This window comes from Carcharodon carcharias, chromosome 10 (genome assembly GCF_017639515.1).
Source record: "Carcharodon carcharias isolate sCarCar2 chromosome 10, sCarCar2.pri, whole genome shotgun sequence".
Classification (NCBI taxonomy): Eukaryota; Metazoa; Chordata; class Chondrichthyes; order Lamniformes; family Lamnidae; genus Carcharodon; species Carcharodon carcharias.
Window position 1 is genome coordinate 46,440,851 of NC_054476.1, and position 21,278 is coordinate 46,462,128.

Below are 21,278 nucleotides of genomic sequence, written 5' to 3' on the forward strand. Positions count from 1 at the left end.
TTTTGACAGTTCGGCAGGCATGCAGCCAAGTCGGCTGCGCACCCACTGAACTGAAAATCTAAATGACACGCAGTGACGTCAAGACGCATGCCCAATGTCACCACACATCATTTTATGTGACGGCGAGCAGGCCCTGCCCCTGCTCGCCAAAGGGAAAGTTCTTCCCTAAGCCTACCACTTCTTCTAGGTGCTGCCCTGACATCTGTAGTAGGGGTGGAGACATCCTGTGCAATGGTTGGCCCTGTTGCCTCTGATGACTTCAGCAAGCATCCTCTGGAAAGCCGAGGCCTTCAGGGCCCTGGCTTGCTTTGGCTGTGGGCCAGCTGCTCCCTCTGCAGTGATAGAGAATGTGGTTCAGGAGATCACAGTCAAAGGGAATTCGGAGGGAAAGGACAGCCTCTGAGATTCCTGAGTGGATGACTCAGAAGTGTCCAGCTGCCGCTCCTGCTCCCTTCGGGTGCCTGAGGGCCCCTTGAGGGGAGGGGGCACCTGGGGGGATTTCCAGGTGTCCTGTTTCCCTCTTGCATTGCCACTGCAGTTACTCATCCATGTCTACTGTGCTGGAGTGTAGGCCTGCATTCTGCTGAGCCAAGGTCTCCATGGCATCTGCCATCCTCCACATGGAGACCTCCATACGTGCACATGTGGGCACCACTTCATCAGAGAGCAGGCGACACACTCCCCTGACTCGCATACCACTCTGTTGAGGGCTTCCAACAGCTTTGCGTGATGCTCCCCCACCTTCTGCTGACTCTCTAGGGTTAGTTGGAAAGCTGAATCCAGAGGCTTGTCATCTGACTCGGAGCTCATAGATGCCTCTTCCCCAGCTGTCCTCCGAGTGCCGGGGACTCAGCTGAACCTGCCTCCTCCTGCTGTGGACACGTGTCCGTGCAGTGACCACCAGATTGTGAACCCAAGCCTACTCTAGATCTAAGTTCTAACGAGGTGTGCGTCTCTGTGCTGGTGCAGTGTGTGGGTAAGCACTGTGACAGGTCTTCCAGGCTGCTTATTTCCAGCTCTTCAATGGAGGAGGAGTCCTCTTGGCTGGTGGGGAGGACCTGGATGGAGCTGAGGGATTGGCTGGCTGAGGGCATTGGTTGCTTGGCAGAGCTCCCTGTGAACCAAAGTAGAGACAATTAGTGCATGGCGGCAGAGTCAAAAGTAAGAGAGAGAGCACTCTCAGTTGTGTTGAGAGAGGGATGATGTGGCGCAGGATCCTCACGATGGTGTTCGCCGCCAACCTTACCACACCACGGGCACAGTCCACATCCTCACCAGTCAGCGCAAAGGCCCAGTCCTCATAGTAAGTGAGGGCCTAGTGTGGGCTAATCCACCACCAACACCCCCCTCTCCCCCCCACCCCCACCCCCACCAATTTCTGGGGCCTCTTCCTGTTGTTGTGAGAAGGTTTTTCCTGCATGGAAACAGACGGAGACAGTGTGAGCAGGATAGCAGGATGCATGGCACAGCGTGGAATGTTTGTGTGGTGAGTGGAGCCATGGACAGGATGAGGACACGAGTTCCAGAGGATATGAGCCTGATGGAGATGTGAGGGTGTGTGTGAGAGTTAGTGGTGTTGTCCTTTGAGGTGTGAGATCCCTGTGGATGTGTGATGGGTTTGTGAGTGTGTGAGTTGAGAGTGATGAGGTGGTTGAATTACCCTGGTGGAACAGGTGAGATCATTCATCCTCTTCCTGCATTCGATGGCTGACCTTCTCAGTGCTCCAGTGGTGCTGACCACTGCTGCCACTGCCCCCCAGGCTGGATTGGTGATTCTGGTGGACCTCCTGTGGCCAGACCAGGGGTAGAGGACATCATCCTGCCTCCAACTGCACCCAGCAGGTGCTCCAGACAGGCGTAATAAACTTGGGGGCTGCCATCTTCTTTGCTTCCAGGGCCATCTGTCACCTGCAGCAGTCCTGTTCTGTAGACATGAAGTAGGGTGTGCTCTGGAGTGTTTTAAATATGGCGCCCGGAGCAAGGAAGGAGGTCATGGCGTGACGGGCAAATCTGAGCCCACCTGCCAGAGATCCCATATGTTTCCCCGATGCAATATTAATGCGGCGGGATGTGCCAGGAAGGGGACAATACAGGATGAAAACCTACCATTGCAGCCGGCTGGTAAATTGGCTTTTTTCATACCCACTACCGCACATGGTTCAAATCTGGGACAAATCCACCCTAGAGTGCACTGGATGAGGATTCCAGCACCTGGGATAAATGCAGCACATCTAAGTGGTTGTCAAAGAAATCTCACAGCATTAGGTCTTTGAAAAGTGGGTGGGTGGAGTGGGGAAGGGAGAGCACATACTGTGATTTTGAAATCCGTCAGTGCGCTGCCAAGGAATTTAGTGGCGATCAGGTGCCTTGACTCAAACAAACATCTTGAAACCACAGTCACTCACTATTCAGCGAAAGGAAGAGAAGCTTTGGAGGCTGATGTTCATTTTCTTCTTCAATGTTCCAGCAGAAAAGAGAATGTGAGGAAGATGGATGTTGCTCACATTATCCATGCAGGCAGGAGGAAAGGAGAAGAATGCTACATTGGTGCCTGTCTCACCAAGGGGAGGAGCATCACCCTGATGAACAAGGGGCAGAAGCACCCCCTCTGGAGCTAGAGGGTGAGGTTCGCAAATCCGCTGAGCATAGCTCACAAGACCAAGAGTGTACAGAAAACACATCTCATTCCTCCAGATGAGCAAGAATCTGTAACAAAACAAAAACAGAAATACCTAGAAAAACTCAGCAGGTCTGGCAGCATCAGTGGAGAAGAGTACAGTTGATGTTTTAAGTCCTCATGACCCTTCAACAGAACTAAGTAAAGAAAGGAGAGAGGTGAAATATAAGCTGGTTTAAGGTGGGGGCGGGGGTAGTGTGGTTGTAGGGATGTAAGCAAGCAGTGATAGGAGCAGATAACCAAAAGATGTCACAGACCAAAGAACAAAGAGGTGTTGAAGGTGGTAATATTATCTAAAAGAATGTGCTAATTAAGAATGGATAGCAAGACAAGCAACATACAGATAGCTCTAGTGGGGGTGGGGTGAAATAAGACTAAAAGGGCATAAAAGGTATAGATTTAAAAATAATGGAAATAGGTGGGAAAAGAAAAATCTATAGAAATTATTGGAAAAAACAAAAGGGACGGGGAAGAAACAGAAAGGGGGTGGGGATGGAGGAGGGAGTTCAAGATCTAAAGTTGTTGAACTCAATATTCAGTCCGGAAGGCTGTAAAGTGCCTAGTCGGAAGATGAGGTGCTGTTCTTCCAGTTTGCATTGAGCTTCACTGGAACAATGCAGCAAGCCAAGGACAGACATGCAGGCAAGAGAGCAGGGTGGAGTGTTAAAATGGCAAGCAACAGGGAGGTCTGGGTAATGCTTGCGGACAGACTGAAGGTGTTCTGCAAAGCGGTCATCCAGTCTGCGTTTGGTCTCTTCAATGTAGAGGAAACAGCATTGGGAGCAACAAATACAGTAGACTAAGTTGGGGGAAATGCAAGTGAAATGCTGCTTCACTTGAAAGGAGTGTTTGTGCCCTTGGACAGTGAGGAGAGAGGAAGTGAAGGGGCAGATGTTGCATATTTTGCGTTTGCATGGGGAGGTGCCGTAGGTGGGGGTTAAGGAGTAGGGGGTGATGGAGGAGTGGACCAGGGTGTCATGGAGGGAATGATCCCTATGGAATGCCACCAGGGGGGCTGAAGGGAAGATGTGTTTGGTGGGTGGCATCATGCTGGAGTTGGCGGAAATGGCGGAGGATGATCCTTTGAATGTGGAGGCTGGTGGGGTGATAAGTGAGGACAAGGTGGTCCCAGTCATGTTTCTGGGAGGGAGTAAAAGGTGTGAGGGCACGGGAGATGGGCCGGACACGGTTGAGGGCCCTGTCAACGACCGTGAGTGGAAAACCTCGGTTAAGGAAGAAGGAGGACATGTCAGAGGAACTGTTTTTGAAGGTAGCATCATCAGAACAGGTGCGATGGAGGCGAAGGAACTGAGAGAATGGGGTGGAGTCCTTACAGGAAGTGGGGTGTGAGGAGCTGTAGTCGAGGTAACTGTGGGAGTCGCTAGGAGTGTAATGAATATTGGTGGACAGTCTATCACCATAAATTGAGACAGAGAGGTCAATGAAGGGAAGAGAAGTGTCAGAGATGGACCATGTGAAAATGATGGAGGGGTGGAGATTGGAAGCAAAATTAATAAGTTTTCCAGGTCCCAACAAGAGCATGAAGCAGCACCGAAGTAATCATCGATGTACCGGAGAAAGAATTGTGAGAGGGGGCCGGAGTAGGTTTGGAACAAGGAATGTTTCACATACCCCATAAAGAGACAGGCATAGCTGGGGCCACACCTTTTATTTGGAGGAAGTGAGAGGAGTTAAAGGAGAAATTGTTCAGTGTGAGAACAAGTTCAGCCAGACGGAGGAGAGTAGTGGTGGATGGGGATTGTTCGGGCCTCTGTTCGAGGCAGAAGCTGAGAGCCCTCAGACCATCCCAGTGGGGGATGGAGGTGTCGAGGGATTGGACGTCTATGGTGAAGAGGAGGCGGTTGGGGCCAGGGAACTGGAAATTGTTGATGTGATGTAAGGTCTCAGAGGAATCATGGATGTCGGTGGGAAGGGACTGGACAAGGGGAGAGAGAAGGGAGTCAAGATAGTGAGAAATGAGTTCCGTGGGGCAGGAACAGGCTGATACGATCGGTCTGCCGGGACAGTTCTGTTTGTGGATTTTGGGTAGGAGGTAGAAGCGGGCCTCCGAGGTTGGGCGACTATCAGGTTGGAAGCTGTGGAAGGAAGATCTCCAGAGGAGATGAGGTCAGTGACAGTCCTGGAAGCAGTGGCTTGATGTTCAGTGGTGGGGTCATGGTCCAGGGAGAGGTAGGTGGAAGTGTCTGTGAGTTGACGCTCAGCCTCCGTGAGGTAGACGTCAGTGTGCCAGTCAACAACAGCACCATCCTTGTCAGCAGGTTTGATGACAATGTTAGGGTTGGACCTGAGAGAACGGAGTGCAGTAAGTTCAGAGAGAGACAGTTTAGAATGGGTGAGAGGAGCAGAGAAATTGAGATGACTAATGTCACACCGACAGTTCTCAAGGAAAAGATCAAGAGAAGGTAAGAATCCAGAGGGAGGGGTCCAGGTGGAGGGAGAATATTGGATGTTGGTAAAAGGATCCATTGAACGGGGAGAGGACTCCTGCGCAAAGAAGTGAGCCCGGAGACGAGGGGGGCGGAAGAAGTATTCAGCATCGTGCCGAGCCCGAAATTCATTGAGATGAGGGCGTAAATGTATGAAACTAAGTCCTTTCCTGAGCACTGAATGTTCAGCGTCGGAGAGGGGAAGGTCAGGGGGTATAGTGAATACACAGCCGGGGCTGGGATTGGATGATGGAGTGGGGACGGAGGGACAGGAAGAATCTGTGTTTTATGAACATACAAACATACAAAATAGGAGCAGGAGTAAGCCATTCGGCCCTTCGAGCCTGCTCCACCATTCAATAAGGTCATGGCTATATGTCTTTGTTTCGAATTCCACATTCCCATCTACTCCTGATAACCTTTGACTCCCTTGCCCAACAAGAATCTATCTACCTCTGCCTTAAAGGTATTTAATGACCCCACCTCCACTGCTTTCTGAGGCGGAGTTTCAAAATTGCACAACCCTCTGCAAGAAAAAAATCTTCGTCATCTCTATGCTAAAAGGGCGACCCCTAATCTTAAAACAGTGGCCCCTAGTTCTGAATTCACCCACAAGAGGAAACATCCTTTCCACATCCACCTGTCAATACCGTTCAGGATCTTATATACTTTAATCAAGTCACCCCTCAGTTTTATAAACTCCGGTGGAAACAGGTCCAGTCTGTCTAGCTTTTCCTCCTAAGACAACCCACTAATTCCAGGTATCAATCTAGTAAACCTCCTCTTTACCACCTCCAACACAGTGACATCCTTCCTCCACATGTCCAGGGATCTGGTGGATCACATCTGCCACATTCTCCAGGAGTTGATGTCAGGGGCACTGGGGGATATCCATTGCCAGCATCTCTCAAAGTCACTGCAGCTCTTAACTTCTACCCAAGTGGCTCCTTCCAGGGCTCCAGTGGGGACCTCTCAAGCTTCAAGCGCATGCAGGAGCTAATGGATACCTTCTTTGCCAAGGCGCACAATTACATGCACATTGCTAGAAATCAAGCTAGCTAAGCAGCCCAAGCACTGGGCTTTGCTGCTATTTCAATATTCCCACAGGTACAGGGTGCCACCTACTGCACTCACGTAGCTATAAGTGCTCCATGGCAAGAGCCAATGCAATACATAAACAGGAAAGGGTTCCATTCACCATACATCATGCAGGTATGTGCAAGATACCCAGGAATCTGCCATGACTCCTACACATTGAGTCAATCGCAGATTCCAGACTTACAATGATGCCCATTCTGCCACACAAACATTGGTATAGCAAACCATTGGCATATTGAAGAGGTGATTCCAATATCTTGACAGACATGGCAGAGCACTCCAGAATGCTCTCCAGAGGATCTCACGGGTCTTTGTGGCTTGCTGCATGCTGCACAACCTGGTGCTTCAAAGGGGGGAGTACTTGGCAGATGCCAAGATGGAAGAGCTGCATGTCTCCTCCAAACGTGAGGGCATCAAGGGAGCTGAGGGTGATGAGCTTGAAGAAGCTGAGGCTGATGAGGAAGAGGCCATAGCAAGAGCCAGATGCAGGAAGGTGGGATTAGAAAGGGCACCTGGGTGTCCTTGGGCTGGCATGGGCAAGATGGACTGAATGGCCTCCTTCTGTGCTGTAACTTTTCTATGGTTCTATGGTTCAATGAGGCAGAGGCTTGTTAGGCACTAATAGCCACCCGATTTCAGAAGGATGATAATGAGGAGCAGTGATAATCCACTTGGGTCACTGGCCTCCATGCTGGGCCTATATTACCCCTGCATTGCTAGCCTTCTCATTTCCACCATCCATTTCAATCTGAGAATGAGCAGTTGTACATTTGAGTCAGCACGTCCTCATCCTTTGAAGGATGATGAATACATGGGAGCACATTGCCTTGCTGAAATGTTGTACTAACTACAGGAGGGTGTCTTGGGATGTCAGATGGTGCAGCCTCTTCAAGCGTCTCTCCAGCAACCCAGTCGCTCCGGCAGCCTAAAAGTGGGAGGAGCTGGAATACAATCCTCAGTGTGTTCGTGGCAATGTGCCTTCAGTCTGACAAGGGGCCTCAAGGAGAGCAATCTCCAGCTATGGAACAATGCTCCTGTGTGACACTGCTAGGTGACATTTGGACCAAGCCAGTAGAGGATCTTCTCCAAATTCTAATGCATGTTAGTAATACACAGTCTCCATGCCATGACATAGACATCCAGCACTTTCAGTGAGGGGTGCAGGGCTGCAGTTAGGCAGACCTTTCAATGAGCATGGAAATCCTCATGAAGACCACCTTCAGACACCTGCTGGCCACACTGGAACATGCCTTCTCTTTGACATAGTCATTTTCCCTTGATGGCCAGCCCTGGCCCTTGTGATTCTGAGAATGTTGGCACACAATCAAGCCCTCCAGGTTCAACATTGTAAATAATAAAGAGCACACATCAGCTGCATAGCTTCCTCGCTCCTAGCCCATTTCCCGCCTCAGCATTGGCATCCCATCTAGCTAACATATGTGAAATCAGGCTGAAAAGGTTCAATTGTCCACAACATATCACCATCTGAAATTAGCATCACTGAGCACATCATAAGTTAGGGAACACAAAGCAGAACGTATGGCCCAGCACTACATCTCTACATGTCCTCGCTAGCCTTGTGGGTACAAGGCAGACAACTCTTAAGGCCACTTACGTAAACGCTGTAGCATTGAGCACCAGGGCAAAAATGTGTCGGCAAAGGTCAGAGCTCAGGAACGTTGAGGTGGAAAGGTGTACACTAATATTGGGAACTTGTGCAGCTCTTCACTCAGAAAATTGCCAATGCTAAAGGCAGACAGGAGTGCACACGAGCTCGGAGTGTGGGCTAATAGATTAAATGCCCTCACATTGCTGGAGAGCTCATGGAGAGCAGGACAAGATTACCTGTCTCCATGCGCATCTACATCTCTCCTTTAACACTTCCCCTTTACCTTTCCACAATGCAGACAAGTCAAGAGATTACATGAGCCTCCATCTTACACAGCCAGCAATGAAGATCACTGGAACCTGCAACGAATCTCTAAGAGATGCCTTGCACAAGCACACTTTACATTTAGGGTGACGTTTCACTGATATCAGGAATGAGCTGAGAATCGCCACACACTGTTATGAGATGGCTGGACACAACATCAACCTGAGGCAGATGGTGCCACATCAGTGATAAGTTGGGAGAGGGAACATGGCGTAAGACTGACTGACCACCTGTTGCAGTGTGGCCTTGTCGCCTATTTGTAACAGAGTTGATCTGCAGACAACATTCTAAGTGGAAACATCTATGGAGAGGAATACGGTTGACGTTTCGAGTCCGTATGACTCTTTATCAGAACTTCATTAGAGTCATATGGACTCGAAACATCAACTGTGTTCCTGTCTGCGGATGCTGTCAGACCTGCTGAGTTGTTTCAGGTATTTTTGTTTGTGTTTCAGATTTCCAGCATCCGCAGTATTTTGCTTTTTTCTAAGTGGAAACATTAGGTTTATTCACATTACAGCCAGCAACAACTACATGTGTGTTTTCAACTCTATCTCTATCTCTACACTGACTGTGGAGGTCGCCCGTGCTGCTAACACATTGGTTTACACAGATCATGTGATCTTACATCACAGGACTATTCTTAAACTTACAATCCAACATGTAAGAAAACCATAGTTACTACACCATCACACAGCTCGGCATATGGAGGAGGCATACACAAGTGGAGATGTGGAATGGGTGCTATTCTATTTACATTTTTGGAAATTATGCACATATGGTGAATATGCAACAATTGTGCTCTTAGCATTTCTTGATCTTCCTAACACTACCGCCATGTTTTGTTGCATCCCCAACATCCACAGCAGAGGTGGAGGCAGCTTGCTCAGTGCTGTGCCCTGTTGTCTGGGATGACTTTGGCAGGCATCCTCTGGAGGGCTGAGACCTGGTGGGCCCCTACCTGCTTTGGGTCTCCTGCTGTGGCGCAGATGCACCCTCCTCAATCTGTGGAGCTAAAGTTGATGGGGTCACAGACAGAGGGGCTTGGGATTGGCTGAACACTCTCAGAGTCACCTGGGCAGAGGGCCCCAGGGTGCCTAGCTGCTGGTCCTTGTCCCTATGGGTGCCCGAGGGCCTCTAGCTGACTCCTTGAGGGGAAGAGGCACCTGGAGTGAGATCGAGGTGCCCTGGCCTCCTCTCACATTGTCCCTGCTGGATGTCACCAATGCCTACAACAATGGAGTGCAACTCAGGCAGCAGCACAGGCACTATGTCCTGGACTAAGGTCTCCACGGCGGCTGCCATCCTAAAATGTGTTCACCTCGGTGTGATGACATGTCGGTGCAATGACCTCAGACAGAATGTGGACGGACCCCTCCATTGTCCGTTGCAATCTGGCAACGGCTTCTGACAACCCTGCCTGATATTCCCATGTCTGTCACTGCAGTTCCAACATTTGAGTTAGGACCAAGTCCACAGGCTCGTCATCTGACTGAGACTCAGCAGAAACCTTGCTTCCAGCAGTTCTCCGAGTGTCGGGGGCCTTGGATTGGCCTTTCTCCACCTGCTGTGGACTAAAATCAGTGCTGTGTTCGCCATATTGTGAGCTTGAGCCTGCTCTAGATCTAGGTCCCACCAAAGTGTGTGTCTATGCACTGGTGGAGGGGTGGGTGAGCACTGTTTTGGATCTTCCAGCAGCATGTCGTCTGGACCCTCATCTGAGATGTCTTTGGAGCTGGGGATGAGAGGCTGGCTCCCAGGGTCCCTGGGGTGTTTGGCTATGGTGCCTATGAAAGAGAGTAGAGATAATTAGTGCATGGCAGCAGACTCCAAAACATAACAATGCACTCAGTCTCGCTGTCTGAATGAGTAGCTGGTAAAAGGGCCTCATTTGGGTCTCACCGCCAACCTCACCATCGGCGTAAGCATGGTCCTTGTCCTCTCTGGCCAGCCAAACAGCACGCGCCACAAAGGAAGAATTCATAGAGTCTTTTCAGGACAGTTTCCTAGAACAATGTGCTGTGGATCCAGCCAGGAATCAGGCTATTTTGGATCTGATAATCTGTAATGAGGCAGGTTTAATAAATGATCTCAGAGTAAAAGATCCCCAAGGAAACAGTGACCATAAGATGGTAGAATTTAGCTTTCAGCTTGAGTGTGAGAAACTTGGGTCGGAAACCAGTGTGCTAAACTTAAATAAGGGTAATTACGAAGGAATGAGGGCTGAGTTGGCTGGAGTGGACTGGGAAAGGAGTTTAACAGAAAAGATGGTTGACGATCAATGGCAGACATTTAAGGAAATAGGTCATGACTCACAACAAAGATATATCCCAGTGAGGAAGAAGGATTATAGGATGGGGATAAACCAACCATGGTTAACCAAGGAAGTTAAGGATAGTATCAATTTGAAAGAAAAAACATACAATGTGGCAAAGATTAGTGGTAAGCCAGAGGATTGGGGAAGTTTTAAATACCAACAAAAAATGACCAAAAATAAAAGAGGGAACAAATAAACTTTGAGGGTAAACTAGCAAATAATATAAAAATAGACAGTAAGAGCTTCTTTAAATATATAAAAAAAAAGAAAGAGGCCAAAGTGAACAAAAGGCCCCTTGGAGAATGAGGCTGGAGAAATAATAATGGGGAACCAGGAAATGGCAGAGGAGTTGAATAAATACTTTGCATCAGTCTTCACAGTAGAAGGCACTAACAGCATTCCAAAAATACTAAATAATCAAGGGGTAAAAGTGAGGTAGGAAATAAATACAATAAATGTGGAAACAAGAAATCCCTCGTGAGAAAGGCAAGATTTTCAGTGGGATTGGTTGGCTCACAATGTGATAAACGTCTGGGTGGGTTGTTGAGAAGCCCATGGAATTGGGTTTGATTGCATGTCATCCATTGTGGAGTGTGACGTGTCCGCCACAGTTTGCCTGTTACTTCATGTGTACCTATCCTAAATGTTAGAGTATGAGGTATATGATACATATTATAAATTGTTTTCTCTTGTATAGTAACGTTTGTTCAAAACGTTTAGCCTTTATCCGACTTTACTCAAAATGTTATTGGTCCCTAACAGGATTTTCCCCCAACGTCCCGGGTCTGGCCAAGGATCATAACAACAAAAAACTGAAAGAAAAAGCATGCAATCTGGCAAAGATTAGTGGTAAGCCAGAGGATTGGGAAAGTTTTAAGAACCAACAGATGATGACCAAAAAAAATAAAGAGGGAGAAAATAAACTTTTGAAGGTAAACTAGCAAGTAATATAAAAACAGACAGTAAGTGCTTCTTTAAATATAAAAAAGCAAGAGAGAGACCAAAATCAATACAGGCCCCTTAGAGAATGAGGCTGGGGAAATAATAATGAGGAACCAGGAAATGGCAGAGGAGTTGAATAAATACTTTGCATCGGTCTTCACGGTAGAAGACACTAATAGCATTCCAAAAATACTAAATAATCATGGAGCAAAAGCAGTGGGGGAAATAAATATAATAACAATCACTAAAGAAAAAGTACTAGGGAAATGAATGGGGCTAAAGGCCCATAAATCGCCTGGGCCTAATGGATTGCATCCTAGAATGTTAAAGGAAATAGTTGCAGAGATAGTGGATGCACTGGTAGTAATCTTCCGTAGATTCTGAAAAGTCCCAGAGGATTGGAAAACTGCCAATGCAATACCCTTACACAAAAAGGGAGGGAGACAAAAACAGGTAACTATAGTTCAGTTAGCTCAGACATTGGGAAATTGTTAGAGTCTATTATAAAGGAGGTAATAGCAGAGCATTTGGAAATGCATAATATAATCAAGCACAGTCAGCATGGCTTCATGAAAGGGAAATCATGCCTGACAAATTTATTAGAACTCTTTGAGGAAGTAATAAGCAGGATAGATAAAAGGGAACCAATAGGTGTAATATATTTGGATTTCCAAAATATGTTTGATAAGGCTACTTCATAAGATAAGAGCCCATGCTTTTGGGGGTAGTATATTAGCATGGATAGAGGATTGGCTAACTAATAAAAAGAGAGTTGGGATAAGGGGGGCACTTTCAGGATGGCAATCTGTAACTAGTGGAATGCCACAGGGATCAGTGTGGGGACCACAATTATTTACAATATATATTAATGATTTGGATGAGGGAAGTGAATGTACTATCGCCAAGTTTGCAGATGACACAAAAATAGGTGGGAAGGCAAGTGATGAAGATGACACAAAGAGTCTACAGAGGGATATAGACAGGTTAAGTGAGTTGGCAAAAACTTGGCAGATGGAATATAATGTGGGGAAATGTGAGGTTATGCACTTTGGCAGGAAGAATAGAGGGGTTGAATATTATTTAAATGGAGGACTACAGAAAGCTGCAGCACAGAGGGATTTGGGGGTCCTCGTGCGTGAATCACAAAAAGCTAGCATATAAATTCAGCAGGTAATAGGGAAAGCAAATGGAATGTTGGCCTTTATTTCAAAGGTAATGGAGTATACAAATAGGGATGTCTTGCTTAAACTATACAAGGCATTAGTTAGACCACACCGAGAATACTGTGAACAGTTTTGGTCCCCTTATCTAAGGAAAGATATACTGCCATTGGAGGCAATCCAGGGAAGGTTCACTAGTTGATCCTGAGTATGGAGGGATTTTCTTATGAGGAGAGGTTGAGTAGGTTGGACCTGTACTCACTGGAGTTTAGAAGAATGAGAGACAACCTTATTGAAACATATAAGATTCTTAGGGGGCTTGACAGGGTAGATGTTGAGAGGTTGTTTCCCCTTGTGGGAGAGTCTTAAGGGGTCGCCCATTTAAGACAGAGATGAGGAGGAATTTCTTCTCTCAGAGAGTAATGAAGCTGTGGAATTCTTTACCGCAGAGGGCTATAGAGTCTGAGTTTTTAAATATGCTCAAGGCTGAGATGGACAGGTTTTTAATCAGTAAGGGAATCAAGGGTTATGGGGAAAAGGCAGGAAAGTGGAGTTGAGGATCATCAGATCAGCTATGATCTCACTGAATGGCAGTGCAGACTCAATGGACAAATGACCTACTTCTGCTCCTATGTCTTATAGTCTCATGGCCTCAAGCATCCCCCCCAACCCCTCCCATTGGTCTGGGGCCTCTCTCTTTTTTGTGGGCGAGCTTGTCCTACATAAATACAAATGGAGAGTGTGAGCAGGACACATGCCAAGGCAGATGAAAAGGATGCCTGCCTTGTGTGGGTGCTGATTGGAGCTGTGCATGGGATGAGTACACAAACTGCACAGGATGTGAGCCCAGGTGGAGATGTCAAGGTGTGTTTGAGAGAATGATTGATGATGTTCATTGCGCTGGCAGTGTGTAAGATCCCTGTGGAGAGTCATCCTGCAAATGTCTGATGTGCTTGTAAGAGTGTTAGTCGAGAGTGATGAGATGGTTGATCTGGCAGAACAGATGAGATCATTCATCCTCTTCCTGGTCCATTTTATTCTCCCAGTTTCTGAGTCTCCATCACATCTTTTCTGATGATGCCACCTTCCATACCAGCGCGTCTGACATGTCTTCCTGTTTCCTCAACTGAGGAACTTCCCCCACTGTCTACCCTCACACCCATTGTTCACAGGGTGTTCAGCTATATCCAACCCATTTCCCGCACTTTTCCTCTCATCCCTTCCACTGCCGTCCAGAATCATGGTGGGATTCCCCGTGTCCTCACCTTCCATCCCGTTAACCGCCATATTCAATGGATCATCCTTCACCATTTCTGCCACCTTCAGCACAATGCCATCACCAAACATATCTTCCCCCCCTCTCCCACCAACCCCCTTCCACCCTCCCCTTTCACCATTCCAACGGGACCATTCTCTCCATGACACTTTGATCCACTCCACATTATACCCAACAGCCCGGCCCCTTCCCATGGCACTTTTCCATGCAAAAACAGGAGATGTAATGCCTGCCCTTATACCTCCACTCTCCTCACCGTCCAAAGCCCCAAGCACTGCTTCCAGGCGAAACAGCAATTTGCATGTATGTCTCTAAATTTAGTTTACTCTATTTGCTGCTCACAATGTGATCTCAACATTGGGGTGACCAAATGCAGATTCAGATACACTTAATGGCAGCTCAGTTTGCAAGTGTGACCCCGAGATTCCAGTGGCCTGACATTTTAATTCCCCACCTTGTTGCCATGCTGATGGCGGGATTTTCTGGTCCCGACAGCAGTGGGTGTCATGGCGGGCAGGTTAGGAAAATGTGGAGAATGGTAAAAAATCCGCCATAAAGGTATTCTCATGAATACTCATTCAAAAGGCAGCTTGCCAGAATCACACCCCCAATCCAGATCAAATAACCACGTTTGTGGCTAGTTAGATCGGCATGATTCATGACTGGATATAAATAACATGCACCTGGCAACCACCATTTCACTTGTGACATTGCGGTATGTTCGGCTACCTTTGATAGCGCTGCACACATGGCTGCTCCGACTCTGTGTCAAGGCTGAGCAACCAAGGCCAGCAGCAGTTCAGTGCAGGGGTGGGGGATCATTGTTCAGAGCCAAGGCTTATGAAGCGAGACCAGCAGGAATGTGGGGGCAGGGTGGTAGGGGCTGGAGGGCAAAGGTTTGATGGTGGTAGGTGGCATCAGACAAGACAGAGGCAAGGGAAGAGGCTGCAGGGCAAAGGCTTGACTGTGAGGGGCTGACTGGGGAAGAGATCACACAAACACATGACTTGAGGGAGATGACTGGGGTAGAGACAGGTACCTGACTGAAAGGGACAGAAGTTAACGGGACCAGAAAGCATAGGCAGTCCTGTGGATCTGCACTACAATTTAGAGGGCTGCGTTTGGCATGCCTGTCCTGGTCCCAGTCCTGGGGTGGGAGGGCCTGACAGTCCTGTGTCGGCTGTGCCCAGCATGATGCGCAGGGCGTGGTCAGTCCCTCACACACGTCAGTCCTGGGGGTTGGTGGCTTGATACTGGGCTGCAGATGGCACAGTCACAGCCAAGGGAGGCATCTGCAGCCTATAGGTGGGAGACAGTTAATGTAGGGGTTGGGGTGAGGCGCTTGATGGTCTCATGGTGGGATTAGCGGGGAGCAGTGAGTTTGGTAAGTCACAGTACAATGAGCCTAAAGATGGGGAGGGGTCAGGTCTACACGGGGCAGGGGGACATCAACATCAAACAGTTTGGAGGGGAGAACAGGGATATCAACATCTATAACGATGAGATCAAAGATTAGGGGAGAGGAAGGAGAGTGATTGGACGGAGGAAAACCTGCACATGACGCTGCTCCAGAACAACAGAACGATGGGAGGCACTTCGGTCATGGGGGTTGGGGAGGGCCCAAAGCTGGTCTGGTAGTAAAACTTCAGCCCCACCATCTTTCAAACTGATCCAATGACGCAGTAAAAAATCAAAGGTTAAAAAATTCGCCAGGGGAGGGCTCTCAGGGCTTACGGGAGGAGTCGACTACTGCACTTGTGGAACGATTAAAGGGGTACCCTACTCATTTCCACTTTTCCAAATGGAGAGGAAGGCATAGCTGAGATGTGTTAGGAACAGTCAAATAGCAATGAAGGACATGTGGCACCTTAACTCACGTTGCACATTCTTGCGAGAGCATAAACCCGATTGGGGCCTTTGTCGGATTGGCTCCCAAAGACCCTTTGTCCCTCTTGTGGGAAACCCCAAATGTCAGAAGGAACCAACTGAAGAGGGACCATGGGCCAAAATACATATGCCTTATGGCCCTAAGACCTTCAAACCTTGCAGCTGGCAGTTTCAGATTTTGAAAGCATTTCCCCACCACCTACTTGCCCCCACCCCCCCAAAATACTCTCATGACATGAGTGAAAGTTGGGGCTTAAAGTGACTCTTGGGCTTCACAATGGCTCCCTAGTTAGTGACTGGAAGGTGGCCATTGCAGGCTTATGTTTGTTCATATTTCTGTTCAATGTTTCCGCAGGGATGAGCATGAGTTTTTTTTATTCATGTGGGATGTGGGTGTCACTGGCAAGTTCAGCATTTATTGCCCATCCTTAATTGCCTTTGAGAAGGTGGTGGCAAGTAATGGATGGAGCAGGCAACATTGCGCTCATCCTGGTTATCAGGCAACTAAGAAAGAGGAGAAGAAGGGCCCAGCGCTGCCGGGCTGGGCTAAGGAATGAGCCTCACCCTGATGAACAAGAGCCTGCAGGGCCCCCTCCAGACCCAGAGGCTGAGGCTGACAGAGCCATTGAGTGAAGGCATCTGACAATACCAATGGTGTAGAGAAGACGCTTCTCATACCTCGAGATGAGTGAGAGACAGTGCCGGAGAGGCCTCCACATGTCTAGGGATGTGGCTGCTGCCATCTTCCCCATTCTCCAGGAGGAATTGATGCTGCAGGGAAGGGTAGGCTATTCATTGCCAGTGGCTCTAAGAGTGAGCGTCGCTCTGAACTTCTTCATAAGTGGATCGCTCCAGGGCTCCATTGTGGACCCCTGCGGGATTTCTCAAACATCTGCTCAGAAGTGCATCTGAGAGGATAAAAATGCCCAATTTAGCAAGGTGCACAATTACATCCAATTCGCCCTGGATGAAGCCAGCCAGGCTGCCAGAGCAGTGGGATTTGCAGAGTTCTCCAGATTCCCACTGGTGCAGGGTGCCATCGACTACACTCATGTGGCTTTACGAGCTCCCTGGGAACAGTCAGTACAATTCGTCAACAGGAAAGGGTTCATTCTCTCAATGTGTAGCTGGTCTGTAACCATCAGAAGCAGATTGTGCAGGAATGTGCGAGATATCCTGGAAGCTCCAATGACTCATACATCTTGAGTCACTCACAGGCACTACAGATCATCGAGGGCCCCCAGTGCATCCAGGATTGCCTCCTCAGTGATAAAGGCTACCCACAACAGACATGGTTTATGACATCCGTTCGGCGGCCACAAAATGCCTCAGAGGAGAAGTCCAATGTTACTCATTCTGCAACATGCTGTTTGATTGAGCAGACCATTGGTGTCTTGAAGATGGGTTTTTGATGTCTGGACAGGTCAGGCAGCACTCTCCAGTACTTTTCTGGAAGGTCTTCGGCGTCATCGTGGCTTTCTGCAGTTTACACAACTTGGTACTCCAAACGACGGATGTCTTGCCAGAACGAGAAATGGAGCATGTCTCCTCCGATGATGAGGACATGGAGAAGGCTGAGGTCAGTGAGGGCCAGGAAGCTGAGGCTCCAGAGGAGGTGTCACAATGTTCTCAAGCTTAGAAGGTAAAGCAGCCTTGGGAGCATGTGGTCTTTCTGTAATGCAATAATAACTGCAACAGGGCATTTTGTACACAGAGTTGAGATGGTACAGCCTCTTTGAGCACTTTTCCAACATTCCACTGTCCACGGCAGACTTCAAGAGGCAGGAGCAGCACTGAGGTCCTCAGTCATCTTGCGGTAGTATGCCTGCAGTCTAGCAAGGTGTCTCATGGAGGACAATCATCACTTAGTAGTTATCACCCTCATGTGTGAGTTCGATTCTGAATCCGCACTGCAGTTTATATGCAATATATGCAATCATTCATGCAAGCCAAATGTTCAGGCCTCATCATCATACTCAGTCCCCAGCATTAGGTATATCTTCAGGATGCAGTCATCTGTAACTCTCAGAAATGGATGCGAGGCTACACTTCAGCTGACCTTTCAGTGGACCAGGTAACCTCCAGGAGCAGAACAGTCTGATATCTGTCAAGCAGTCATGACTATGTCTACGTTTGGAGTCTCCCAATTTCCTGTGCTGACTAGTCATGGCATTTGTGGGCCTGGAAGAAATCAATGACACTCCATCTGGGCCTGAAGGACCCCAATAGTTGATAATAAAGAGCACACATCAGATGTATTAGCACTTCACTCTGATCGCATCGAGGCCTCCACATTTTCATTCCAAAAGTCTGTCATTTGCACATGGAACCCAGGCACACTGATGAAATTGTAAGTAGCACATAGCCATGTCAATTGACCATTTGAGAACTGGCAGAGGGTTAATGTGACGAGGCACTAGCCAGACCTTCTAGCCCAGTGCTGCATCCTCCCATGTCCAAGACAGGCATCTGGGGCCTCTGCACACAACTGCTAGGTTGCACAGTTTTAACCATCTAGCAGGAATCACAAGGATCAGCATGCGTCAGCAAGGTCCGTAGTTCTAAATCGTGGAGGTGGGAAGGTTGGGATTAATATTGGGGTGATTTTCAGATGTACACGTGGACATAAGATAACGTTGCGGGCAGACAGGAAAGCATCACAGCTCCAAATTTAGGTTCATATGTAAAGCTCACTCAAAGCTGATGGAAAGTACATGAAGGCCAATGAAAGATGCACTGGCTTCATGTGCGTCACTATTCAATCCTGTAAGATCCACATCAAGCACTCAACAATGCAGAGGCATCGGGGACTAAAGCAGCCTCCAGGTTCTGAACTCATGAGGCAACATTATAAAAACATAAGAGCTAGGAGCTGGAGCAGGCAATTCAGCCCCTCGAGCCTGCCCCACTATTCAATACGATCATGGCTGATCTCAGTTCAGCCTCAAATCCAAGTTCCCGCCCTCTCTCCATAACCTTTCAACCTGTTACTAATTAAAAATTTGTCTATCTCCTCCTTAAATTTATTCAGCATGCCAGCATTCACTGCACTCTGAGATAGTGAATTCCACAGATTCACGACCCTTTGTGAAAAGTAATTCCTCCTCATCTCTGATTTAAATCCACCACCCCTTAGTCTAAAACTATTGCCTCCTGTTCTAGAATGCCCCACAAGGGGAAATATCTGCTCCACTTCTACTTTGTCTACTTCTACTTTAGCGTCTTATATACCTCAATTAGATCTCCTCTCATCCTTCTAAACTCCAGCAAGTATAGGCCTAAACTGCTCAGTCTCTCCTCATAGGACAAGCCCTGCATCTCTGGAATCAGTTCATCCTCTGAACTGCCTCCAATACAACTACATCCTTCCTCAAATAAGGGGACCAAAACTATGCACAGTATTCCAGGTGCAGTCTCACCAATGCCTTGTACAGTTGCAATAACACTTCCCTATTTTTATACTCTATTCCTTTAGTAATAAATGCCAAAATTCTATTTACCTTCCTTATTACCTGCTGTACCTGCATACTAGCTTTTAGCAATTCATGCACAAGGACACCCAGATTCCTCTGCATTGAAGCATTCTGAAGTTTCTCTCCATTTAAATAATAAGTCGCCTTTTTATTCTTCCGACAAAAATGGATAACCTCACACTTATCCACATTAAACTCCATGTGCCAAATTTTGCCCCATTCACCTAACCTGTCCATATCCATTTTTAATTTTCTTATTTCTTCATTGCAACTTACTTTCCCACCTATTTTGGTGTCATGTGCAAATTTAGCGATAGTACTTTCTATCCCTGGATCCAAGTCATTAATATAGATTGTAAATAGTTGGGGCCTAAGGACCAAACCCTGTGGCACCCCACTAGTTACAGCTTGCCATCCAGAAAATGACCCATTTATCCCGACTCTCTGCTTTCTGTTAGTTAGCCAACTTTCTATCCAAGTTAATACATTACCACTAACTCTGTGTGAGCTTTCTTGTGTATTAATCTTTTTGCGGCACCTTATCAAAGGCCTCCTGGACGTCCAGATGTACTACATCTACAGGATCCCCAGTATCCACTTTGCTTGTCACATCTTCAAAGAACTCTAGCAAATTAGGCAAACACGAGTTACTCTTCATAAAACCATGATGACTCTGCTGGATTGCATTTTGACTTTCCAAATGCCCCATTACTACTTCCTTCTACTACTACATACTACTGATGTGAACCACTGAAATAGGCCTCAGAGATGCCTTGGCCAACCACAAAGTTCCTGGAGTCAGAGACTTCATTGATGTTGATACCGTGCAGCGAAAGGGCAGGCACTGTAATGAAATGGTTCTAGACATATAGAGCAGAAGCAGAAGATGGAACATCTGGGAGGAGGGATGGGGCAGAAACTGTGACACTTGACAGACTACAGAGCCTAGCATCAGATAGAGGAAGCACATGCAACATGAAAAGTGGAATGAGTCAAAATCTATTTACATTTGTGCAAATTCTATACAGATTGTGGACACCTGTGCTACCTTTGTGCTCCTCGTATTTCTTAATTTTTCTTACCCCACCGCTACATTTTGGTGCTTCCCCAAAATCTACAGCAGATGTTGAGGCAGGCTGCTGACTCCTACGCCCAGTTGCCTGTGATGGCCAGGACAGGTGTCCTCTGGAGGTTGTCCTCTGGAGGGCCCCAGCTTGCTTTGTGTCTCCGGTTGTGGGGCAAGTGCACCTTCCTCGGTGTGTGGAGCTGGCAATGATGGGGGTCACAGGTAGAGGGGACTGGGATCGGCTGGACACTCTCGAAGTCACCAGGGTGGATGGCCCTGGGGTTTCCAGCTGATGCTCCTCCTCGCTATGAGTGCCAGAGGGCCCCTGCCTAACTCCTTGAGGAGAAGGGGCATCTGGAGTGAGGTCAAGGTGCTTTGTTCCCCTCTCGCCTAGCCACTAATAGATCCTAACTGCGACCAGAACAATGGAGTGTAGGTCATGACACCTATCAGGCACAAATTCCTGGACAAAGATCTCCAAGGCGGCTGCCTTCCTACCAGTATTGACCTCTCTGGGCTGGCATGTCGGCACAATGACATCAAACTGACCTTGGACGGACTCCTCCATCTGTTGCAATCTGGTGACGGCATCTGACAGCCCTGCCTGATGTTCCCATGTCTGTCTTTGCAGCTCCAACATCTGTGTGAGGGCCAAGTCCAGAGATTCATCATCTGACTTATACTCTGCAGAAGCCTGGCCTCCAGAAGACCGAGTGCCGGTGACCTAGGATGTCCCTGCCTCCACCTGATTTGGACCCAAATCTGTGCTCTGCTCACCAGGTTGTAACTCCAAGCCTTCTCTACAACTAGGTTTCACCGAGGTGTGTGTCTTTGTGCTGAAGGAGGGTGTGGGTGAATGCTGTGATAGGTCTTCATCTAGTGTGCCCTCAGGATCCTCATCCAAGATGGTGTGTGGGGACTGGGCTGGTGGGCTGGCTGATACTGGGCCTCTTCCTTCTGCTGCTGATACTTGTCAAAAAGAGAAGAGATAATTAGTGATTG